Below are 21285 nucleotides of genomic sequence, written 5' to 3'. Positions count from 1 at the left end.
TCTTTACAATAACCTACATATTCTGCTTCTTGTTATCACTCTGACCTCACCTCCTACTTTTCTCTTTTCACATTAATCCATTCATACTGGCCTTCTAAATTAAAACATACCAAGAGTTTGGCCTGGTTCACTTTAACCTTTGTTCTAGAAGTTCCTTCTGCTTAGAACTCCCTTTCTCCAGACATTTACTTGGGTAATGCCCTGACTGCTTTCAAGTCTTTGTACAAGTCTTACCTTCTCAATATGGACTTCCTGCCTAGCCTGTTCAATGCCATACACTTCTTCTTCCCACATTCTAATCTCCTTTGGCCCATTGTAATTTTTCTAAAGCACAATGTAATATATTAAATACTTTACTTATTATTGTTGCTTCTTGATTGTTTACCCCTCCCCCAAAAAATATAAGTCAAAAGGACAGGAATATTCACTTCTCCTGTCTCCATTGTATCCCGCCTACCCAGAACAGTGGTTGGCACATAATTAGATGCTCAATAAATATGTATTGAATGACAGAATGAGGGTCTGCTCACTATACTGTGAGCTTCTTGAGACCAGACACTATATTTCCTTGCCTTTGTATCTAGAACAGCTGCCATCTCATATCTGTCATACTCTCAAAACAATGTATGCAGAATAAATCAATAACCAAATAAAATAATCAATTAATGAATGATTATAGCATTTACCCAGAATAGTTTTACTACATATAGATAGATAGATAGATAGATAGATAGATAGATAGATAGATAGATAGATAGATTAGATAGATATAGATAGATACTGGGAATATACATAAAAATATTTTTTTATCAAATGTCAGGAGCCAGGATGGAAAATATCAGGGTTCTAAATTTGTATGCCATCAAAAGCAGATGAGAAAGAAAATCTCTTTAAATATATGATGTCATTTCTACACTTAAGACTGTTTTAGTACTGAAAAGGCATTTAAGCTGAATCTAGAAGAGGATGAAAAGTAAATAAAATCCTATCGTAGTCAACATCTCATGCATTGGACTGCCAGAACGTTTCATCACATAACTGGAAGTTTGCACCCTTTGACCAAATTTCCCCATTTTCACTTCCTAGCCCCTTGTGCCTGGCAACCACTATTCTACTCTCTTGTTTCTAGAAGTTCAGCTGTTTTTAGATTTCACATAAAAGTGAGATCATATAGTTCTTGTCCTTTTCTGTTGATTTATTTTACTTGGTATCCTCAGGTCCATCTATGTTGTCACAAAAGGCAGGAATTTCTTCCTTCTCATGGCTGAATAACTATCCATATATAACATATATACATACAAACACTCATATTTTTTTTAATACCTTGGTATTATGAATAATGCTTCTGTGAACATGGGAATGCAGATACCACTTCAAGATCCTTATTTCCTATAGATATATACTCAGAAGTGGGATTGCTGGATCATGTGGTAGTTCTATTTTTAATTCTCTGAGGCACCTTCATACTGTTTTCCATAGTGGCTGCAAAAATTTACATTCCTACCAACATGCACAAGAGACCCTGTTTTTTTTTTCTTAAATTCTTGCCCACACTTGTTATATTTTGTCTTCTTGATAATCATTCTAAAAAGTGTGAGTGATATCTCTAGTTTTGAATCATATTTCCTTGATGATTAGTGATGTTGAGTATCCTTTCATGTGCCTATGGGCCATTTATTACCTTCTTCGGAAAAATGTTTTACTCAGACACTCTGCCTATTTTTTAATTAGATTTTTTTTATATTGAGTTATATGAAGCTCCTTACATATTTTGGATATTAAACCTAATATAAGATATATGGTTTGCAAATGTTTTTCCAACTCCATAGATGACCATCTTCTTTTGTTGATTGTTTCTTTTGCTGTGCGAAAGCATTTTAGCTTGGTATAGTGCCACTTATTATTTTTTTTATTTCTTATGCTTTTGGGGTCATAGCAAAAAGCTTGCTTCTCAGATCCATGTCAAGGAGTTTTTCCTATATTTTCTTCTAGAATTTTTATGGTTTTGGGTTTTACGGTGACTATAGTTAACAATACTGTATTACATACTTGAAAGTTGCTAAGAGAGTACACCTTAAAGGTTTTCATCATACACATTAACATATAATTATGTGAGGTGATAGAAGTGTTAACTAACCCTACTGTAGTAATCCTTTTGTAATAGATACTTGCTGTACCCTTTAAACTTATATAATATTATACACCAATTAGATCTCAATAGGACTGGGTAAAAACATGTTAAAAATCCTATTGTATCAGATGATAGAGCCATTCTATAAGAGTAAAGGATTGAATTAATGTTTCTGGATATGAATTCTAACTGAATACAATATACTAACAAAAGATGTATATGAATCAGCAGAATAAAAAAAATACTTAGAAAGTCATAATGTTGGCAATATAAAAATATCTACTTTTTCCAATACAGAGATAAGTATAAACTGAGAAATCTAGAGTATTTGGAGGGGGAAAATTACTGTTTATATGGAAATAATATTTTTTAACTGTTAGAGTAATAAGCAAGGTAGGCACTTAATCACCTGTTCAAGAGTCCATAAAATGATGGACCAGAGTTTCCATATAAGAGAAAGTTTGTAAAAAGAAGTTAATAAGAGCAAGATTTCTAACAAACAATAGTATTCCATTTATTTAAGTAATAAATGAAAGATAAGATATTTTGAATAGGGAAAAAAAGGAAAAAAAACATAAACCATACAATTAATTAAAGACTTTTTTAAGACAAAGGTAAAAGGAAAACAGGAAGAGACCTATATAGAAAACCCAATAAATGATAGACTTTCCATATATATAGACCTTTTCCATTCATAGAGTAAAGAGTGGTGGTCAATTTCTGAGGTGGGAGGTGGAGGTAATGAGAAAACTTAAGAAACTATCAATAATGTAGAAGTTATTCGTGGAAGAATTTCAGGAAAAAATAAATGAAGAACAGGGTTAAGAATGTCACCTATTACTAGGATACCATTCTGGAGAAGCCAAAGTGTATGTGGTAGGCAGTTTTTTTAAGGGGAAAATATTTCTAGATTCTACAAGACTCAAAAGCTGCATATATTAAGGTTTATTTATTTTAATTCCATTGATAACAAAAAATATGAACAAATAAGAAAAAGGAAAAGAGCAAATATAAATACTAATATATGATATCATTTTTTTGTCTCATCTCTTCTTTTTTGGGGGGGAAGACAAAAATATTACGACATAGAAACATTTTACAGTATTGATGACATCACTATGTTCCAGGCATTTGCTATGTTCTTGGAATAATAGCAATCAAAGAGATACATAGAGTCATTTATGTGTATCATCCATTTGTGCCTCATTGCAGAATTCTTTGTCCACAGTGGAATAGCTACTGTGTCTATTGGTATATCCACACTAAGGAATGCTAGATATTTTGAGCTTATCAGACTTTTGTGAGCCACATACTTAGTCTCTTTTGTTTTTCCCTCTTTCTTGGAAAAGTATGAAATATTAACTACCTCAGCTGCTTTCCAAGGGGATGTTATACTTTTGCATAATATGAATTACCTTTCCCTACCCCCCAATAATAGAATCCTTTCCGTGTATTACCTGATTACAATACACATACTGTAGTTCTCTGGTATATCAAGAACCTGTTCCTGGTCTCAATTTCTTTATCAGTCAGGAAGGGATAAACTACAAACATCCTGGATATTTCAGTGACTTAAAACTACAAAGTTTATTTCTAGCTCATACTGCATGTTTACCGGATAGTGAGGAGGATATGTTCATCCCTGTCACTTAAAATATCAGGCTGATAGAGTCTGTATCTCAACACAGCTTTAATGTTCAAAGAATGGTGGAAAGTCATCATTAAAAAAAACACACAATGGCTTTTAACACTTATTCACTTATGCCTGGAAGTGACACCTGTTACTTGCATTCATATTTCATTGGTCAATGCAGGTTATATTTCCATCCCAGAATTTAAAAGCATGGGAATGTATAATCTTGCTTCAGAGAGAACATCAAATATATCTTCAAAAATTAATACAGTCTACCATGTTTGATTCTCTTACCTGGCAGGCCCAGCACATGTTGACCTTGTCTCTCTACTTACTTGCTCCCTAATCACTTTTTAAATAACTGGTCTGGCCCCACAATTTTAGTAATCCATTAATCTCCCCTCTCTGGTTTTTTGGATTAAGGCTGTTGCTTGATTCTCATCAGTATGTTTCCCTAATATTATTTGCACCACAGCTGTGTCCCATATCAGCCTCACTCTTTTAGATTTCACTGAGAAAGTTCTGACCCTCTCGTCCTTCCTTGTTTCCCAGAATATGTCCTTAAGTGTCATAGCAGAACTCATGCTATGTGCTTTACAAATTCTATTTTCCTCTTCCTCATCACAAAAGACAGGTAGATTTTTCAGCTTTGTTTCTTGCAGTTGGGTTGAGGCTGTGTAATGGAGTTCTGCATAGGTTGACCGGCTGGAAAGAAGTCTCAGTCAGCCCAGCCTTCCTACCTGAAGCTATCATAAACAGGCCAGCCTTACCCAACATATCAGCTAACCAAAGATACATGAGTGAGTTCAGGTAATATCAAACAAACCTGTTATATTACAGAAAAAATAACCATCTGAACTCAAACCAATCTGTAGAATAGGAACTAAACAGTTGCTGTTTTAAGCCCCTAGGTTTTGGAGTGGCATATTATACAGCAAATACTAATTTATGAATCAGCTTATGACATACAAATTTCTAATTCTTAAAATGCATAATGCTTGTGTTTGCCAATACCCTCCAACATAAAATAGGCGCTTGTTTAAACTACATTTGTGTAAAACCTTATTAAAGTTCTCTGATAAACAAAAGCCATCTATTCCATGTCTTTACCTTTTAAAAAATTTTAAATCTTTTTAATGTTTATTATTGAGAGAGAGAGAGAGAGAGAGAGAAAATGAGCAGAGGAGGGGCAGAGAGAGAGAAGGGAGACACAGAATCCAAAGCAGACTCCAGTATCCGAGCTATCAGCACATAGCCTGACCTGCAGCTTGAACTCCAGAACCACGAGATGATCATGAGCTGAGCTGAAGTCAGATGCTTAACTGACTGAGCCACCCAAGTGCCCTAACCTTTTAATAGCACAAAGAAATATCAGCAATATTGAAACTGAATTTAACCTTTTAATGTGATAGGATTTTTAGCCAAGGTTCACCTTTTTTTCAGGAATTTCTAGAAGCAGAAATATTGTTTAGAAATTTGTTTTTCCTAGAGAAAATTTCCTGGCATATAATTATTATTTGAATTTTTTTCACATAAAGTATCCCTATATCAATGTTAATTTCTAATATTATCATTGTATTCATCATTTATGCAATTACTTTAAAAAACTGTTGGATAATACTGTTAGCAAATCCATGACTTCCAAAGTTTATTTGCCAGCATTCTTTTATCTCTAATGCAGAAAGAAATCAACTAAGTTGTCTTCAAAATACTAAGAAAATGTAAGTTCAAGTAGTTTACGCTATTTCTAAATGAAAAGAAAATCATTAAACAAAATAAGATGTGTTCTTCAATATCATTTTAAAAGGACTTCAAGCAATTTTATAAAGAAACACAATGAATAATAAGCTATTATGAAGTTACACGTGGCCATGACTGGAGACCCCAAAGGATCATATGTGAATAAATTCAGTCAGCCCAATTAGACACCATGTTCAATTTCTTTCAGATCACAGCTGGATGCAAAGTACTAATAGGGATATCTATTATTTCAAGATGTGTACCAGCAATCATAATTTTATTATTTTGCATTCCACCCGTAGCATAGGCAACCACCAGAATGTTTGTTGAATAAGTGCAAACTATAATAGGAAATGGAGGCACATGGCCAGTAGAATTCAAGAGGAAACATGGCAGGTCTTCATTTCTGGATTTAGTTTTTCTGTTCTGTACATATTCTTTCAAGCTGTGCCATTACCAACTCAATTCAGATCTATTGACCTGTAAATACAATTACATATTTGATTACTAAATTAACAAAGTAAATTAACTTTTAATGAGTTGCATTACCCATTGAACCTTGGAAAAAGGAAAATCTTTACTAAAATGCATCTCATTCCACATTGACTTCTTGTCAAATGGGCATTTTGACCCAGATAATCCTTTGGTTGCCAAGGAATGCGGAAATTGCTGCATGCTGTGAATCATTGTCTAAAATAAAATGAAAAAATATATATAATTAACTCCATATGGCATTTTCTTTGACTCATTTGATATAGGACAAGTTTTTATACTTTTCTTAATTAAGCGTCTCAAAATAAATTCCATTTAAAGAACTTATGAAAGTAACCTTGCAGACTCAATATAAGAATACGTGGAAATATGTAGTCAAGAATATTCTGTAAGTAATTAATACTCATTTGTTGATAATTTCTCTAGAAAGACAAAACTAGAGCAGAGTTAATAATATTATTTCATGTTCCAAAAAAACAAAGGTAAGGGTTTATAATTTTTAGTATGTTTAATGGAACATACTGCAAAATTTCCACAGAGCTTTAATATTGTACTTTAAAGGCATTCTAGTTAATTTTTTAAAGTGGTCTTAAAAATTAGATCACACTATTTTAAATATAACTGAGACCAGAAATGAACAGTCTTTGATTTAACTCTTAATTTCTTTCATAAACTAAATATATTTGTATCTGTACAATAGTAATATTGTTGATATACCAGCTATAATAATTTTGGAATACATTGTAATAACTGATAAAAAATGTTTATCATACTATGATTCAAATCATATTTAGACTTTCCATACAGTTTTAGTTAACATTTAAATTTTTTTCAAAAACGATAGATAAGGATATTTCCTATATATCCTTCATTTATATTATTCTGATATTATATAATAAAAATGCCTTTATCTTATTTCTGCCTTGGAAAAGATTTAATATACAAATCACTTTGGTGACTTCATAATTTCTTAATCAAAATCTATAACAAATATATTTTATATTTTGAACCAGTATACACACAGAAACAGAAACACACAATCACAAATACAACACAGAAAATAATTTTTATGCCTGAAGTTTCCTCTTATTCATTCTAATCCTTTTACTTTTTTTCTTTCAGCTTTATTGAGATATAATTGACATACAGCACTATAGAATTTTAAGGTATACAGCATAGTGACTTCACTTACACATATTGAGAAATGATTACCACATAAATTTAGTTAGCATCCATCATTTTATATAGAATGAAAAAATGGTTTTTTCTTTGCAATGTAAACTTTTAGGATTTGCTGCTAGAAACTTTCAGATATACCATACAATAATGTAACTATAGTCATCATGCTGTACATAACACCTCAAGTACATATTTATCTTATAATTGAAGCTTGTACCTTTTGACCACTTCTATCCAATTCCCCAATCCCCTGCTCCCTACTAATAGTAACCATTGAATCTGATCTCTTTTCATACGAGTTTCGTTTTTTTTTAAGGGTTTACATATAAGTGAGGTCATACAGTATGTGTGTTTTTATGTCTGATTTACTTCACTTAGAATAATGCCCTTAAGGTCCATCCATGTCTTTGCAAATGACAAGATTTTCTTCTTTTTTTTATGGCTAAATACTAGCCTAATACATATACATGAAACACATTTTCTCCATTCATTTCTGTCCTCCATTTTATCCATTCATCTGTTGAAGGATACTTAGGTTATTTTCATTATGTTAATAATATGCAAATAACACGGGATGCATATATCTCTTCAACATAATGCTTTTATTTCCTTCATATGTATACCTAGAAGTGGGATTGCTTGAACATATGATAGTTCTATTTTTAATTTTTAAGGAGCCTCCATACCATCTTCTATAGTGGCTGTACCAATTTACAACTCCACCAACAGTGCACACTGTCCTTTTCCTCCATATCCTTGCCAAAACTTTTTTCTCTTGTCTTTTTGCCATTCTAGCAGGCATGAAGTGATTAGTATCTCATTGTGGTTTTATTTTGCATTTCTCCAATGATAAATGATGTTAAGCATCTTTTCATGTACTCATTGTCCATTATATATCTTCTTTGGAAAATGTCTATTCCATTTTTAATTGGATAACTTTTTTGTTGTTGTTGATTTTCATGAGCTCTTCATATACTTTGGAATTTACTCCTTACCAAATATTATCTCCCATTTCATAGGTTGCCTTTTCATATTGTTGATGGCTTTATCTGTTCTGCAGAAGCTTTTTAGTTTGATGTACTCCCACTTGTTTATTTTTATTCTGTTGCTTGTACTGTATGTGTCATATCCAAAAAATTATTGCCAAGACCCATGTCAAGGAGATTTTTCCTATGTTTTCTTCTAGGATTTCCAGCCTGACATTTAAGTCTAATCTATTTTGAGATAATTTTTGTAATCGGTGTTAAGATAAGGGTCTAGTTTCATTCTTTTAAATGTGACTCTCCAATTTTCCCAGCAGTGTTTATTGAAGAGACTGTCTTTTCTCCACTGAGTATCATTGGTCTGCGTGTCTGTTTTTTCGGCAGTGCCATACTGTTTTGATTATTGCAGTTTTATATTATGGCCTGAAACCAGGAAGTGTGATGCCTCCCACTTTGTGCTTCCTCAGGATTGCTTTGGCTATTTGGGGTCTTTTGTGGTTTCATATAAGTTTCAAGGATTCTTTTTTCTATTCTGTAAAAATTGTCATTAGAACTTTGACAGAGATTGTGCTGAATATATAAATAGCTTTGGGAAGTATGGACATTTTAACAATGTTAATTACCCCAATCCAGGAATGTGGATACGCTTCCATTTATTTGTCTTCTTTGATTTCTTTCATCAGTGTCTTGTGGTTTTCAGAGTAGAGATTTTCACCTCTTTGGCCAAATTTATCCCTTAGTATTTATTGTTTTGATGCTATTGTGGATGGAATTATTCTCTTTATTTGTTTTTCAGATAATTTGTTGTTCTTATATAGAAACATTACTGATTTTGTGTAAGAATTTTGTATCCTATAATTTCACTAAATTCATTGATTATATATAGTAATATTTTGGTGAAGTCTTTAGAATTTTTTATATATAAAATCATGTCATCTGCAAATAAAGAAATTTTACTAATCTTATTATCATGAGATGAAACTATAATTATTAATTGGTCTTTTAAAAAAGTGTCACATATAAGGAGTCTTCTCAAAAGGTACCCTGGAAGGAGAAAAAATTTTAAAAGTACAAAACAGCAATCACTTTTTATTGGGGAATATATGTATTGGAATTTAAATACACATAGAGATTTCTCTTTTAGAGAGACTAATTTATGGAAAAATAAAACTTTGTGAAAATTGTTTACTTTCTAAAATTTATATTTTTTATTAAAAAGATTAAGTGTAGGGGGAAAGAACTTTAAAATCTTAGAGTTAACAGAGATTGAACTTGAACTTCTCTGCAACTCTGTGAGCTGAACTGAGAAAGGGCCATACGTGAGAAACCAGCTGTCACATGGCAATGAGTGTTGCTTCAGTGTTCAAATCAAAGAACTGGACCTAAATAAATCAGAGTAATCAAGAACAGTGTTAAAATACAGGGAGTTATTAGAAAACAGAAGCCAAAAATGCTATATGTCTACGAATTTTTCTGATAGAAAGCCAAACTAAGCTGTCAGAGAGCTGTAAGAAGAGGGACACAACAAAGTCAAAGAGGCAGGTGTCATTTTTTCTCATTCACAACCACATTTGAAGGTAATTATTTCTTTTAAAATGTACATGCCCTAGCTAAAGGCTGCATCCTTATCGAAGGACAGTGGTACTGTGTATGTGTGTGTATGTATGGTAAGACAGAGAAAATCAAGAAGAGTATGCTCTCAGTCATGAACCACATACTCCATTATTTTCCTAAAATAACAATATATTTTGACTGTGGAAAAACAATATTGAAGTGAAAATTTACCTGCCATCATTTTAAGTTGATATATTGATATGCCATACATTGAAATGTTGACAGATGAGTATAGTTAATGCAAAATCATAAACAGTATGCCATATAATGATTACTAAGACATTAGATTTACTTAAATTCTCACAAAGCAATGTTTTCTTCAATGTTTTAGAGAATTGTTCCTTTGTGAGTTAAAAAAATTTTTAATACAATCACACCCACTTTTCTGCCATTCCTTAAATGTGACCCTGTCATCCTCAATGTCCTGATGTACACATGAGCCTGATTCCTCTCCAGTAACTGTGGCAAAAGAAATTGGTTGTCTATTCAACATCTGTGTCCCCTTTTCCTTTTTTATAGATGCCGGTTTAGTTGAAATGGGAGACAGAATGCCCTGTCCCAGGCAGTTAATGAACTGGTTTGAGCCAACTGTAATATTCTCATCCCTCTTTGAAACTCTAGGAGTAATCAAGTGAAAAACTTCTTGACAATGGGCATAAGGGGCTTAGGAAAAATTTTAATTTCTGGCATAAATAGAGAAAAGAGGGGCAGGTGTTTTTTCCCCATCCCCTTCCTTCCCATGTGGGAAACACTTTGGTAGATGCAGTGTTCAGAGTGTCACTGAGGACAAAGTGAAAATATAGAAGGACCTAGTCCCTGTTGATATGGTTGGGCTTCTACACTAACCCTATAAAATTCAGGTCTCACATTTTACTGTTCAGTAAAGTAATATATGTGAACATTATTTAAGTCATATTTGGGGTATTGTGTTTCATGAAACTGAAAGCATGATAATATTAGTTCAATAGTTTTTAAAACCAAGTAAATGTAAAAGAGAAAATTTCTGTCAACAAATTAAAATTGCTATAAGTACATTTTTTTGAGAATTCTAAATATTTCATGCAGTGCACCATTTTCATGATAGTTGAAAATACAATTCATAGTACAACATTTCACTATATTGCCTTATTATGTCACATTTCCCACCCTCCCCCCCATGGAAATAAGTTTTATCCTACTATATTGTAAACTTCATAAGATCAGATAGGTGATGCTGCAGTGTACTAACCAGATGACCCCCTAGACATTGAGACACTCATCCTCCCGGCTGCTTAGAGAGCTGCAAGCTGACAGCTCACAAATAAAAGTTTCCTTCAACAAGGAAGCTGCCTAGTCTAAGCGTATGCCCTGTGCTGAGGGCAACTTGTATCTGAAGATTGAACATAGAACATCACTGAAGAACAATCCCACTTCAGTGTTTACTATGGGACTGGCTGAAGTCTCTTCTGTTCTTGTACCGAAGTTCAAAGTCTTACATTTCAATCTTGCCTCTCTCACTCTCTCAAGGTATTGTTTCTGAGAGCACACTGGAGTAATCCATCTCTTCACGGATTCTGATTCCTGAGATATCTGACACACATCAGTTGGGACCAGGAGTTCTCCTAGGAAACAGATTCTAAACTGGAGTTTGCAAGTCAGCCAGCAATGAAGACCAGCTCACAGGTAGGAAAAGGGTCAGTAGCTCTTACCATATAGTGGTAAGTAATGGTGAAACTGTGGAAGCTTTTACTGGTGATAAGTTGAGATGGTATACCAATATAGAGGAATGTACTGGTAAGGAGAATACATCTCAGGTGTTAGTGAGGTTTGGGGAAAAAAAGTACTTATAAGAACTATGGAATTGGATGGTTATTTTAAAGGACTATATATCCTTCAGCAAAAGAAAATAAAATGATGAGGGTGACAGTGTCCTCTTGGATCTCATTAAGGAAACTATTATCTTCTGTAGCGAGAGAGTAGAGAAAATTAAAAGATCTTGCCCAGGATTTTATTTTAACAGTAGTGGAACTAATAAATTAAAACCAGAGTCCAGATTGGGAAGGAGTAAGACCCTGAGACTTGAGATAGAAGAACTGGCATTACCATACTTGAAACTGTTTGAATCTTAAGTCTCTCTGAACCCTCTGGGCTTATAGAACTGACTCATTTCTCTTAGTTAAACTAGTATCCTCTACTTCCATGAAGACGATGCAGAGGCCCCTCCAGACACAACTTGCAACCATCCCCTCAGATTGTATCCTCATCTTATATCCTGGCCACTAGACTAATAACTAGAATTAAGTGCAAATACAGTTTGATCAGAAAATGTCAGATGTGCTATGGAAGGAAAGGAACTATAACCTAAAGGGGCTGCAGTACATGTACCAGCAAGAATAGAATGAATGTATTTGGGAATGGATCCTAAGGGTGCTGGATTAAGAAGAACAGAATATAATGTTGAACAAATCAGAATTTATCAATATGGGCCACTCTCCCATGAGGATTTAATGCCCCAATAAGGCCTCAGGACACAGTGCTAATGCACAGCTAGGATGGCTTTTGGAAGCAAGCAGTGATTTATGACACAGAGTGTGTGAAGTAGAAATGCCAGAGCTGCCACAGTAGAGAATGGAAGAAAAGATCATTGGCTCAGAGAAGCTGGAATGCTAGAATAGATATACAGTTTAAGCCAACTAATATCCATAAGAGAGTCCAAAGGATACTGCATTTACCACAGAAATAAGAAATGCTCTGGAGAAAACATCTCAGTGAGAATCTCAATAGGGGCTGTCCTCTATAGGCTAGAAATAAGGGTAGGAGATGATATTATAGAACTGAAACCCCCTAATAATAGAGGCCAAGTGGAGGCATAATAACTGGGAATAATATTTGTATGGGTAGGCAGGTCAGATGGAAGCCAAGATAGTCTAAGACACACAGTTATGGACATGGTTAATAGAACACAGCAGAGAATACCTCTCTACTTGCTAGATGTTATGGTGTCCAATCCATGAATCACTTAGTAAAGTCAAATAGATCTTCAACTTTAAAAAAATAAAATAAAACACAGCAACCTTGGAACAATATAGATGATCAACAAAGGTGTTAAGCTATATGATAAAAAGAAATCAAGGTTGAATAACCAGTTGCTTAGATCCCCAAAGACCTTGAGTCAATTTTCATACTTGGAATTCATTCACTGAGAGACATGATTCTCTAAGAACAAGGACCCTGCAAGACTGTAGCAAACATATAAGGTAGAAATTCTACATTCCTTCCCCATGGGATGGAATTTATTCACATAACTGTGCATGGGGGAGGGGGGATGAAAAGTAACAGAGAATACCCTGACATTTCAAGGACTGTTGGACCCAGGGTCCAAGTTGAAATTGATTCTCTGTGACCTGATGTTTCAGGAGAAGGTAGGCTGCTATTATACCAAGGGGCCAAGAAAAAATATGTTTGCCATCCATAGGTGCATCTATGGGTATTCCCCTGCCCAGATTTTATCATAAATTGACAAATATAGCACATACAGCATGAGAAAGGCATGATGAGAAGGGTACGGGAATGAGGGCTTACCAAGTAAGGCACCCAGACCATCAGAGTTTCTAAATGGAAATGAGGAGACTCTGGAATGAGTAGTAGAGGAGAGAAATGATAAATGTCAGTTGCAGTCTTAAAACCATCTGCAGTAAGATAACTGCTCATAGTTTATCCCACTAACTTTTTTCCTGGAAGTTTCTGCAGAGAATAGAGACTCATCAGAATTCCTGAGAATCTGTTCAAAGATGGGATCCATTTATTATATGAAGCAAATGGATCTTAGTGGCACAAGTGAATTGCAGTAGATATTATAGTGTGTTTTTCTAGATACCCCTTAAGAGTTAGGCATTCATTCTCCAAAAACTGCCCTTGACCAAATAGATACTTCTATTTGTATCTACCAAATAGATACATCTGAGGCTCTCTTGTCATTTGTTTTAGGTCAATCCAGGAGTTTGAAATCCTGACCACTTTGCTTAATATAAGGACATCTCCAATTCAGAGCTTCCTACAGAACATTATAACCTCCACTCATCCCAGTCTTTCCTTCCTCACTCCATAATAGACATTGATCCCAAAGTACTCCCTAGTAAACTACAGGCATGCCAATCTTCATGTCTGTGTCTGTTTCCCAGGAAACACTATTTAAGACAGGGGTTATTTATTTTTACTTTCAGAATTCTTAGAATATTTTTAGACATACTGTTATTCAGTTTGGCTGAGGAAACTCTAAATACCCAAGTTTAAATGCACAAGTCCTCTCAAAGTTACCCATTCAAAACATATTTACATAAGACTATTTTTTTTTCACACAAAGTGTAACCAACATCTCTAATAACTTTCAGGGAATAAGCATTTGATTGTAGATTATAGGTAGAGTTAGATGCTAGACACCTTTGAATATGCTTAAAGATTGACTCCTTTGTGAAAGGAAGTATGATGTACTCAGGGTCAAGTATGCCTACCCAGAATGCCTTGAGCCTTATAAAAATGGTAAGGTAGAAAGGAGAGTGAGGTTGAGATATTGCTAATTACACCAGAGTAAGAACAACAAAGAAAGGTACGCTCATGGTTTGGAGTAGTAACTTTAGCAGACAGAGGGAGTTATGAAACCTGAATTTTACTTCCCTTGCCTCTGTCAAAAAGCAGAATTTCAGCCTAGAAAAGGTATGATTAATGTATAATCTGAGCAGAAGCTAAAAATTATTGAGGAGATAGTAAAAAAAAAAACTTATTATATTCTTCAGTGAATTTAGTCTTCAGCTATAGAAACAATTGTATTGAGAAAAGTTGAATTAAAGTCTTAATTAATTAAAGTCTTAATTAAATGCATTGGTAGTAATTTTTTTAATGTCTATTTATTTTTGAGAGAGGGAGAGAGCACGAGCAAGGGAGGGGAAGATAGAGAGGGAGACACAGAATCTAAAGCAGGCTCCAGGCTCTGAGCCCAGCATGGGGCTCGAACTCACCAACCATGAGATCATGACATGAGCCAATAACCGACTGAGCCACCCAGGAGCCCCTAGGTAGTAATTTTTAAGTAATCATGACTACCTGGAAATTTGTGAAAGAAAAGATATGCAGATATTTCACTTTTTGAAAGGGCAAAAAATGAGAGAAAAAATGCAGATCAGTGAACCTGGAACCAATGAAATCTTCAAATGGATTAATTAAAGAAGAGCCTGTAAAGTATTTGGAAAGGGGAGTGGTCATGGCTAGGCACTAGACATGCTAGACTTACTTCAATTCCCTTACTGATTCCGACTTTAGGACAAAAGATCAGGTGGACTATAGACATATAGTATTTCAGAATTTTAACAAGATGATAATAACAAAGCTTCATGGTAATCTTGCATACAAGGATTTCATCTTTTATGAGCTGCGTGATGAAGTTTGAATCTCTATATAAAAGGAATACAAATGTACTCAGGTCAACTGGGAAATAAGTCCAGAGCGTGATGGCCTAAGCTATATCCACTGCAAAGATGTATAACACATTTAACAAAAATATTTTGCACAATGATATATATGGCCCACATATAACTTTTAAAAATAATAACAAATAGAAAAAAAGGTAAAATTAGATGAGATTATTAAACACACACACACACACACACACATTTAAGTAAGTGGCAACATTCCAGGATGAAGGCACTGACTTCCTGCCACTACTCTGGTGAAAGAGACTGAGTTTTCATTCAGGGGATGACTAGAAATATTCACTGAATCAAAAATAAGAACCGGGGCACCTGGATGGCTCAGCCGGTTGAGTGCCCGACTTCAGCTCAGGTCATGATCTCACAGTTTGTGAGTTTGAGCCCTGCGTTGGGCTCTGTGCTGACAGCTCAGAGCCTTAAGCCTGCTTCAGATTCTGTGTCTCTCCATCTCTTGGCCCCTCCCCTGCTCATCCTCTGTTTCTGTCTCTCAGTAATAAATAAACACTAAAAAAAAATTTTTAAGAACCATTCCAAAAGGATAATTCACAGGTCTGCTATATTAATGGTAGAATTATTATATAAGTTAACAGAAAAAGAAAGAGGCACCAGCATCAAACAGCATTTATTGTATGCCACATACTCTGTTAATTACACCAGAATAGCCAATATTTATTATTTCATTTAATTTTCGTCATAATTCTTTAAGGTAGATAAAATTATTCTAGCTTTATAGCTGAACAAAACAAAGCTCAAATTGTTTAATAGATTTGGCTGAGCAAACCAAGCTATATACCAGTGGAAGTGGTGAGATATAACCAAAGTCTGTTAAACTATAGAATTCTTCTAACGTAGTCTCTGATACAAAACTCTTATGTCCTTAACGAAGAAACTAAAACCTATGGAAGGTGTGGCTTCTGTAACCTACAATAACTGAGCTCCCAGAACTTCTCTTACTATCAGTGTGACTATTGTAAGACAGTCATAATTCTCTTGCTCTATATTATTATTTATTTTTCTTCTGCTATGCACAATTCTCCCCTCTCCACACTCTCTTGCATAGTCTCTCTGCCCCCTCTCTCTCCACCAGTGTGAATACATGCTAAAATGTTAGTTATAAAAAAATAAAACTATGACACAAATGCGAATGTCTCCAACTGTTTTTAATTCACTGGGATTCTTATCTAGAGGTGAATGATTATCTTCATTTTAATACATGATTCTTTAAGCTTGTTCTATATCTGTGTGTGTGTGTGTGTGTGTGTGTGTGTGTGTGTGTGTGTGTAATCTCTATGCCCATATGGAGCTCAAACTCATGATCCTGAGATGAGGAGTTGCCTGTTGTACAGACTGAGCCAGCCAGGCACTTCTCTATATATTTTAAACATCAAATTGAAACATTGATAAATGCCCATATATTCCTTCACATTATTTAATTGCAAATATTTTTGCTAAGTAATATCTTGGGGTTTTTTTTCTGTATCTTTGTATGTTCATATACACACAATTTTTTTTCACAATTATTTTGAACTTCAATTTCTTAAGTTTCATTGGGATCACTGTAATACAAAATCCAGATGGAAGTGACCACAGTGGTAAGAATTCTGCAAGACCAAGTACTTAGTCTGTAGGACATTCAGACTTTCCAGTTTTTTGGTTTTTTTTTTTAATTTTTGACTGCCATTTAAGCAGGTGGCCAGTGATTATGGAGACAATCAGGTAGATTTTCATTCTTCGGACTCAAAGGAAAATATATCTGTAACAGAAGCCATTTATTTTTGACGTGAGGTCTCTTGACTCTTACGACCACAGACTTTAAGAAGGCTACTGCATTTATATTTGATCCCAGTCCATAGCACACTCCTGCAATCATTTAACGTGGTTCATTTAGTCATTGGAATAAAAGGCCACCACTCCTTCAATTTTGGAATACTACCTAGCTTTGGGGTGCTTGACCTACAATTTCACTGTGTCATTTATTGTCTTGCCCTTGTGTTTAACCAGATAGTCCTCCACTGAAGACCCAGAGGCATTATAACAACAGCACCTGTTGCCTGTCTGGCTTACGAGCAATAGTTTTTAGAACTCAACTATTTAAAATCTGCTACTTGGTAAGAATAATTTACAAAATATTTATTTATTTACACTGTTTAGGACAGCTTCTTTTGCTTTGATATGGTAGAGAATCTGATTTACAATTAAGCTGATACATACTAAGCTGGTACTTAAATATTCAAATGTTACATGAGTAAGTATGTCTCAGGATTTAAGAGTGTAGTGTAGTGGGTTGTGTTAGCAACCAATGGATTGTTACTATTGCTTCCAAAACTAAGTTCCCACAGAGGCAGTGGTTTCATAAACCAGAAACTAACTGGACTATCAAAATCCTAATTCTGAAAGGGTTCACATTTGGAATGGAAAGTGCATGCTATTAACTTTGAAAAGAGAAGAATTATTAAAAGCCTAAGTATACCAGGAAAATGGAATAATTTTCCAGACCTTAAGCATGTACTGTGTTTTTATTGCTGTGGCCTGTGGTGTTTTATTTATTGATGATTTATATTTATGAAGTAAAGTAAGATAACTCTAATCTGTTAAATATGAATTCAACTATTTTTTCTTTAATTTATGAAAAGATGAAGCCAGAGAAGCATTTCATACTGTTTTATTTCAAAAGGAAAACACACACACACACACCCTGAAAATTTATGGTGTTTCTGTTGAAAATAGATTCTGACCATTTTCAATTCTTAAATATTTCTTGCATTCTGGTGTAAATGTCTTCACTCAATATAAATAGTACTGCTGACATTACAATTTGTGTTCTTCTTAACTTGCTCAGTAAACTGTAGCCTCTGTACATATTAGTGTAATTAGAAGTCACTGTCCTCAACACCACATAGGAGCCAGATGTGGCATTTGTTTCTGTTGCGCTACTGGAGTATGTTAACAGCTGTTACCACAGAGCGCAGAAATCAATACAAATGAAAATCTAGCTTGAGTTGTTGGAAAAGTGAAAATTATTACAGTGATATGAATGATGAGTGTACAAATCCAGTACTATATATAATGTTCTTTATATATATGGCCACCACTTAGTATTGATTAATGACACCAAAAGCCAAAATTAATTGATGTGACAAAATGTAGCTCTTCTGTGCTAAGCCCTTAGTCCTAATAGAAACTCTATGAGGTAGTTATTATTTATTTTTACAGAAAAAGTCTGAAATTAAGAATTTAAGGAATTTTTTTATCATCAGCCAGAAGATAAATGAAGGATCAAGATAAAACTCAAGATTATTATATTTAGCATTCCTGTTCTTGAATATGCCCTCACTTTATTCTAAGCAAGTAATTTCTTCTTAAGAATCCCCATACTTTTTTTTTAACTTTATTTATTTTTAGACAGAGAGAGAGAGAGAGAGAGAGAGAGAGAGAGACAGAGAGAGATGAGAGTGGGGGAAGGGCAGCGAGGGAGAATCCCAAGCAGGCTCCACACTGTCAGTGCAGATGCGGGCTTGAACTCACCAACCATAAGATAATGATCTGAGCTGAAATCAAGAGTTGGCCATTTACCCAACTGAGCCACTCAGGCATCTGAGGGACACCCATACTTAATCAAATATTTTTTAAAGAATATAAAAGAATACATATGGGTATGTATGTATGTATGCATTTTTGTATATGTAAAATCACTACAGCGAGAATAAAAAGATCTCCAGAAGACTGATTTAAGCTCTATGCAAAATAAGATGTTTTAGAATAAGTTCATAAATGATATAGAAATCTACTCTTCTAATTAAAGCTATGTCACAGTTTTCCCATGTACATTAATTCAACACAAAAGTATTTGGCACCTAGTTGAGATGCTTTGGAAACAGATGAAGATGAATCAAACACCAGCCTATCTTCAAAAATCTTATTATAATAGAAGAGATAATGGTTTATACAAAGAATACAAGGAGAACTCAATAATGAAATGCATTAAGAAAGTATGAATAAAATAGATATTGTGGGAGTTCTACCAAGAGAGACATCTACCTGGGCGATGAAGAACAATTGCACTTGAAAAAGGGGGGAAATGACATTTCAGCTAGCTGTGAATATGGACAATTCAAAATGGCAGGAAAAGAACGACCGAAGAGAAGGAGGCTGCATAAAGGGTCTGGTTCAATTTAACAAGATATATTAAGGGGCATAAGCGGAGGAAATTTTAAAGAAGTCTGGAGGTTGGGCAGCAGGGGCTTGAACTTTTTTCTGTTATTAGTGGGAAATCCTATGAAGATGTTTTACAGAAAACAAACACTTTCAGAATTATACACCAGGCCAGCAGTTTGTAAAAAAATCAGGGTTAAAAATGTCTGAAAGCTACCTAGCAAGGTTGCTAGTGTCATATTCCACATACATGCAGCCTCGCATGAACTGAATGTAATGGGAATTTAATGGCAGATACTATATTGCATAGATGACTACATATCTCTCTGGTAGAGAGCAAGAGTATTAATTTTGCTATCCTCTAGAGCAGAGATTCATCAACTATGGTCCATGGTCTAAATCCAGCTTGCTGCTTTTTTCTATAAAAAAAAAAGGCATGTTTGTTCCTTTATATAGTCTATGGCTGCTTTTATTCTAACGTGGCAGACAGAGTTAAGTAGTTGTTACAAAGACCCTGTGGTTATACCACTGTCTCAATAAAAAGAGGGAACATTTATTTTGATGGAACAAGAAAGCATTTTGGAAAATATTTCCCATGTGTTTAAGATATAAGCATCTCATGGGCTTCATTCATTTAATTTGCCCAGATAGCACCCAAAGGCAATAAATTGTCAATTACTCTTTCTGCCTGTGATCTAACCTAGAGTGTTCTTGAACTCTGTTGGTTTGTTTGTTTGATACCTTCCTCAGTATATTTTGTTCTCCTGATTTTTTCTTCTTTTTCTACCATGTTATACATTTATTCTTTTATGGAGAAATATAAATGTAGATTTAATTATAAGAATAAATATATAGATATGGATGCAATGATATACATGTATATATAGGTAGATACATACCTTTTCTGCTTGAACTCAACGTATAAGACATTAGAGATACTTTTCAAAAAACAGAGAGGGGGGACCCCTGTGTGGCTCAGTCGGTTGGGCGGCCGACTTTGGCTCAGGTCATGATCTCACAGCTCGTGAGATCTGCTCGGGCTCTGTGCTGACAGCTCGGAGCCTGGAGCCTGCTTCGGATTCTGTGTCTCCCTCTCTCTCTCTGACCCTCCCTGGCTCATGCTCTGTCTCTCAAAAATAAATAAATATTAAAAAAAACAAAACAAAAAAACACAGAGGCACATAGAACTAATCTTGGCCATCTCCCCTCCATTATAGATACCTGCCCTAGGTATATAACTGTTTGATGGAGTTTTCTTTCCTTTAGAAGTTATATTAATTTCCTTGGACTGCTGTAATAAATTAAAACAAAATCAGTGGTGTAAAACAACAGACATTCATCCCACTCCTTTCCCTTTTAATCCAAGAGTGTAGTATTTCTGCTGGTATAAAATTCTCAAAATCCTTGCTTGTCTTCCGTTAATGTTGATGGATTCTATGCCATCAGCAGGGTTCTTCACAGATTCTTTCTAGATAACTTCATCTCCTATTCCTGGTTTCTGCTGAAAAAGTTGTTGGATCCATAAGTCACATGCCTAATCACATGCCTGTTACTTTAGTAAGTGTATTGTCAACTACACCCTTGGCCTTGTTTCCAGGGCATGCTCTTTGGATAGGCTGAGCATTTTCCAAATCATCAAGTACTGGTTTCTTTTTATCTAACAATTCATTCCTCAATTTATCTCTTCCCTCTCACAATTGACCATAAGCAGCAAGGAGAAATCAGGTTGTATCTTCTATACCTAACTTAGACATATTCTCAGCTAAATATCCAAATTAATCACTTACAAATTTTACCTTCTATTTAACATCAAAAAACAATCCAGTCAAGTTTTCTGCCTCTTTATAATAATGGTAGCCTGTCTCCAGTTTCTAATGCCATGTTCCTCATTTCCGTCTG

Source organism: Acinonyx jubatus, chromosome B1 (genome assembly GCF_027475565.1).
Source record: "Acinonyx jubatus isolate Ajub_Pintada_27869175 chromosome B1, VMU_Ajub_asm_v1.0, whole genome shotgun sequence".
Taxonomy (NCBI): Eukaryota; Metazoa; Chordata; class Mammalia; order Carnivora; family Felidae; genus Acinonyx; species Acinonyx jubatus.
Note: the sequence above shows the minus strand (reverse complement) of the source record.